This window comes from Prionailurus bengalensis, chromosome A2, assembly GCF_016509475.1.
Source record: "Prionailurus bengalensis isolate Pbe53 chromosome A2, Fcat_Pben_1.1_paternal_pri, whole genome shotgun sequence".
Classification (NCBI taxonomy): Eukaryota; Metazoa; Chordata; class Mammalia; order Carnivora; family Felidae; genus Prionailurus; species Prionailurus bengalensis.
In genome coordinates this window covers 117,151,618-117,157,617 of record NC_057348.1, presented here as the reverse complement: position 1 = coordinate 117,157,617, position 6,000 = coordinate 117,151,618, and the positions used below count along the sequence as shown (strand labels likewise).

Sequence of the window (6,000 nt, the reverse complement as noted above, 5' to 3'; positions counted from 1 at the left end):
TGTGCAGGAAAATGTTCTGAGAACTATAAAGGTCTATCTAAATGTTAGGTCTTATCATTGTCATCATCATATTACCAGCATCCCAATCACTTTATCACCCCTGCCACCATGTGCCCTCAACTCAGGCATCAAGATGAGAAATGCTTATCGGAGCTGATGACTTCTTATAGGAGGCATCAATCTGTCATTTTCCAAATGTGAGTGACTTGTAGCTCATACCTTCTTTTGTACATTACAACTTCTGAGGACACTGAGTGGCGTAGACCATTTGCCTCTCTTGCAGCACCAGGGTCCCTTCTGGTTTTTGTGACTCCCGCTCTCACTGCTGCAGTGGGTCTTTTGGATTATAAAATGTCTCTGGGGAATAGACTGGGAGTTTTAGTTTAACAGTGTGAGCAGGTGGTCTTGCATATCGTTATTTTTTTGAACCTACAAAAACATCAGCTGTAAAACACACCATTATTTCTGAAATCCCCAAGAAAGGAAAAGCTAACAATTTTCAAGTATGCCACACCATTGATTACAGATACATTCCTGCTTCAGAGTTGTTGAAATGTGAAAAATGAGTGTCTGGGAATTAGTCACATACAGTGGGGTGATGGCCGGAAGAGTTTGCTTTGAGTCTTCTAAGCCCCAGCCGTGGTGGGTCCTGGGATCTCCGTGCCCCCTCCCCCTGCCCCGGCCTCCTTTGTACACACATGCTGCTAAGCACTCCTAGGCTGAGTGGCCACTGGCTGACGTCCTGCTTCTCCCAGGCTTTTTGTTCTGTGTCCTATAAGGGCAGTGGGAGGAGGAGTTGGTATGGGCAGAGGGTGACGACAGGCGATGCCACCCCCTTTGTCCCCACTTTGTCTCCTTGTTGCTATGTTAAAATTTTTTTTAACATTTATTTATTATTGAGAGACACAGCATGAGCATGGGAGGGGCAGAGAGAAGGGGAGACACAGAATCCGAAGCAGGCTCCGGGCTCTGAGCTGTCAGCACAGAGTCCTATGTGGAGCCCGAACTCACGGACTGTGAGATCATGACCTGAGCTGAAGTCGGATGCCTAACCACCTGAGCCACCCTGGCACCCCCCCCCCCCCCCCCCCCCCCCCCCCCCCCCCCCCGCCACCCTGTTGCTATGTTAAGTCAGCCTGGTAAGAAACTGCCCCAGAGGCAGAGCCTTCCAGATCGGAGGAAGCACATTCCTGGGCTTATATGTTCTCTTATCCAGAGGCACTGGAAGATCAAGTGCCCACTTGAGTCTTTTCCCAGCCCTGAGTAGCTCCTGTTTGGTCAGGGTTCATCTTGTGACAGGGACCTGCCAAAGTGACAGTAACCTGATACACTCGGCCTGGGCTAAGAGCAAAGTGGTTTACTTTTTTTCTCAGAGATAGAAGCGAGGGCTGGAGGTAAGCAGAAGGTTCAAAGCTATTTGCAGCAAAAGGCCCGATCCCTGCCCTTGCATGCCCGGGGTGGGGGCAGGGGTGGTCACCCGTGTTCTCAGGTGTCACTGCCAGCGGCAGATATTTCAGCACCTCTTTTCCTTCAAACGTCTTGGGTTTCAGAGAGGGAGGTAACCGGACCCTTCACATTTGTTACAGTAATGCTGTTTCAGGCCCTGTTCCTTGACCTTACAAGTCACCTGCTCCTCTTGAGATATTGTCACCCTGTGGGGTGAGACGTCTACTATCCAGATTTTGCTGACGATACTGGGAGTAATGCGCAGCTCTAACTCAGGTTTATCATTTAGTGTGGCTCTTTGGGTAGCTTTTGGTAGCAAAGTGTGTTATTCTACAGTGGCTGTGGAAAGGGTTTAACTGCTTTCATTTGCATAATGAGTTAGAAGGTTCTGTGGATGTTGCCTCTGACCCCTGAAAGGTTGTTTAATCTCTCCATAGACTTTCCGTCTGCAGTACAAGTCTGTTCTCTAAGCATTGAAGAGGAGAGGCTTTTCAGTGGCTTCCCAGCCCTACCTCAGGAAGCGCAAACTCCTTAGTATAACATTCGTAGCCGAACCGGTCAGGACTCTTGGCTCAAACTAGCTCAAGGGAGATCAGTTAATGGCTCACGTGACTGAGGAGTCTAAGGATGGATCTAGAGCCTCAGACAGAGGTGGGTGCAGGGGCTCAATCAACGTCTTCTGGGCCCTGTCTCTGTCTGTCACCTCCTGGCTTCAGGTCCCTCATTGTCATGGCTTCACTCTACAGGCACAGTCTGTTCAGAAAGTGGGGAAGATGGCCGCCCACATGCAAACTGATAATCTTTCAACATAGGAAGAAAGAAGCACTTCTTTTTTCTGTTATCGTGTGAAGCCAGGGAAGCCCTGATTGACCCTACTAGGATCTTGTGTCCAGCCTTAGACCAGTCATTCATGCCGGCTCTGATTAGGTCCTCCCGAGCCATGTGCCCACCCCACGACTGTGGATGACTGGTCTCAGTGATGACAGACCCACTGGGACCACACGTAGTGAAGGAGGAGCAGCTGTCTAAAGGCAATATGGGTGGCGGGTGTACAAAAACACCCCCTGTCTTCTGTAAAGGTCCTGTATGGTTTGGCCCCTTCTGTCTGTCAAGCTCCTCTCAAGAGTCCCGAATGGCCTCTTACCTACCGATCAGATTAGACTATTTTCTCTGGTGAAGATCTGACTTCAGCTTACCACCTTATTTTCTTTACCCCCAGTGTCCCCTGGAATTTCTTCTTGCCCTTCGACACTTGTCAAAATTCTTCTCAGCCTTCAAGGCATAATTAAAATGTTACTGCCTTCAAAACTTTTCCCTATATTTCTGGTCTTTCCACATGGCAGTCAAAGGATTTGGCTGGCAGCACATTTGTGAAGTTTGTCTGTTCTTCCCTCTATTTGCACCTGCTTACGTGTCTGCCCCAGAAATGCAAAGATCAAACTAGTCATTTAGTATTGTTCCAGTGTCACGTGGGAGATAGGCAATGAAAATGTGTTGGATGGATAAAAGTTCTCTCAAGATCTTTTTTGAGAGGATCTCATGTGTCGGATCTACCCAAATACATATGCGCATACATTGTCAGAGGTTGAGTTCACGTATGTACCATCTGCTTACTGATAAATATAGAGCACTTTTGTATATTCCCAGCAGCACTCTGGGAATGACATTGCTATTTTAGTTACAAGTATACTGTCTCATCTGATAACTTTTCCATCTCGGGATTTGGGAGCAGAACAAACTGGGAGTGGGGTCATGGAAGAAATTCTGTGAGGCCAAAAAAACCCCCCAAACTGGGCAGTTGTGGGATTGAATCACATCACCTCTGGGAAAAGAACAAAAGCTAGGGGAGGTAGCTGAGCGTAATGGGTAAGAATGCGCCTCCAGGTTTGAGGCCAGTTCCCACTGCTTGTTAGCTGTGTGACCTTGGGCAAGTTAGCAAATATCTCTGAGCCTTAGTTTGTATGTAAAATAGAGACCATAGAGCTTTTATGTGGCAGGATGATTGTGAAAACAAAACAAGATAATGCATGCAGAGTAACTAACATAATACCTGGCTACTAGTAGGTGCTGCCCCTGCCCCATCCATTCTCTCTCTCTCTCTCTCTCTCTCTCTCACACACACACACACACACACACACACACACAGAGGTGGTGGTACAAATAATTGCATGATTTTTCTTCAGTGTGACCAGCCACACTGGGGAGGTCCATACTGGGAATGCATTAAAGAATGCTCTCTCTCTGTTCTGACTGTGGTTATCTGGCTACTATTGTTGCGATCTAATGACCAGAATGATGACCGCAGTGAGAGGTGGGAATATGTGGATGGCCGGAAGCCAGTTGCCTCTGTTGAGAACTGCAGTGCTGGCGTCGACAGCAGCAGTGGATGACTGGATGACGGGTTTTTATTTCCACTGCGTCTGAAATGTGCAATTAGCCTGGAGAGCGAGGAGAGCAGAAACCCTCTTTGTCCAGATGACACCTGGTGTGTGGACGAGCCCCCCCACCCCCGTCTCTGGCTAAAGGATCTGCATGTTCAGGGAAGGAGACTAAGCCATTTTCTGGATTAACTCTGTGTTTATTTGTAATAAACTATTGTAGGCGCTACAGGAAAGGAACCCCAGAAAGTAGTCCACTGCCAGAATGATGACGACTCTTGGAACTTTCTCTGATTCTTATTCTCCCTCCTACCTTGCTCATCATCTTATGTATTCAAATCCTTCTTGTATTTATATAGGACAGCTACGATGCTTCACCCAGACCATTGCACATCACATCAGAGAGGAAGACACATGTGTGATTCATTTTCTTAAGCCTCAAGTCTAAGGATTTACCTAAGGACCCAGGAATGTCATGAGGTAAGTTTTGGAAGTGTCTGAGGTGGTCTGATGATTCTCGATTGGCAGGCTCACCTCCTCTTCCACTAATTGGCTCTGGGTTTACATTTACAAACTGTGACCCACCGTGTTGATAATCTGATGGAACATTCTAGAACGTGGAGAAAAGTATATGGATGGTCATGAGTGTGCTTACGCCCTGTGTAGCAGTCCTGGACACCGAAGGGAGGCCCGCAGGAGCCATAGAGTGTTGGGATGGGGTCAGGACTGGAGGGCTTTAAAGGTTATCTATGCAGACCTAGTCATTTTACTAATAGAGATCCAAAGAAGCTGTACTTTCTGTCCAGGGCTCCCCAAGCATTTATTTAGTTTCTCTCTTCATGTGAGGATTGATCACATCGCATCATGATTACTCACGAGTCTGTCTCCCTGTGCGTTCAGATTCTTCAGCTGTAAGTAACAGAAAACTCAACTCACACTACTTTAAGCAAAAAGGGGACTTGATTGGCTCAGTAACCAAAGAGTTCAGCTGGATCCAGGGGCTTTAACAATGCTCTTGAGATCCAGTCTCTCTCTGTTTCTCAGTTTTGCCTTCCATTGAGCTGGCTCTATTACTCAGGCGTGCTTTGCCTGGTGAGGCCAAATGGCTGCCAGCAGCCCTACAAATAGATCTCCCCAGCTCCAAATCCAGAAGAAAAAATAAGACACGTTTGTCTGCTAAATTGGCTCACGTTGGCTGGGAACCACTCCTGAACAAGTCATGTGGCTCTAACGGGCCAGCTGTGGGGCACATGCCCTGAAGCTGGGGATGGGGTCAGTCCTACCTAAACTGCAAGGAGTGAGGGGGAGGGTGGGTGCTCAAACAATATCTAGGGCACCATTGTTAGAAAGGAGGAAGAACTGGTTTGCCTGGGTGGTGCAGTGGGTTGAGCGTCCGAATTCGGCTCAGGTCATGATCGCACAGTTGACAAGTTCGAGTCCTGCGTCGGTCTCTGTGCTGATAGCTCAGAGCCTGGAACTGCTTCAGATTGTGTCTGTCTGTCTCTCTCTCTCTGCCCCTCCCCTGCTCATGCTCTGTCTCAAAAATAAATAAACATTTAAAAAAAAAAGGAAGGAGGAAGAACAGAAGCTGAGCATACAAAGAAAAATAAATATCTCCTGCCCTCCCAACTCAAACGTGAGCTCTTTAATAGAAAGACAGTGCCCATGAATTTTGCTTCTGCCCTGCTTCCTAGGGCATTCCTACCCATGACCAGGGAAGCAGAGACTCATACATGGTGACTATTGTGAATTTCTAGCTATGGGAACAGCTGGGCTAATTCTTAGTGTGAGGTTTTCACACCCTTGATATTGGTGACATGGTGGCTTCTGGAAAGGTTTAAAATCATCTATGCTTTTGGCATCGTGTCCCTTCCATTTAAACAATGTATTTAAGAATGTATTTTAACTTTGCTGTTCAAAGTCAGAAACGTCAACGGCCTTGGTTTCGACCAACGCTATGTTCTTTGGCAAAGTGATTGGCACTTTGGTAGTTCTTCCTAACTTATAGGTATGCCAAACCTGTAGTTATAGTAGGGATTCAACTTGGCTAAATGCATTTGTACTGGACACATCTCACGAATATCTTCAGATTCTCTGGGCTTTGCCTCCAGGCTCTCAGCCGCTCTCTCTGCTGAGTCCCTCCTGTGGCTTTCACTCGCTGAGGGCTGACATCATT

The 6,000-nt window shown here is 47.4% G+C and overlaps 1 long non-coding RNA gene across 1 annotated transcript in view; it reads left to right on the top strand.

Moving 5' to 3' along the window:
* Window positions 1–4,191: 4,191 nt before the first annotated feature.
* Window positions 4,192–6,000, top strand: part of LOC122488017 — a 71,785-nt gene continuing 69,976 nt past the window's right edge. The window contains exon 1 of the long non-coding RNA XR_006298531.1: window positions 4,192–4,304. This is a non-coding gene — a long non-coding RNA (uncharacterized LOC122488017). The remainder of the gene's footprint in view (window positions 4,305–6,000) is intronic.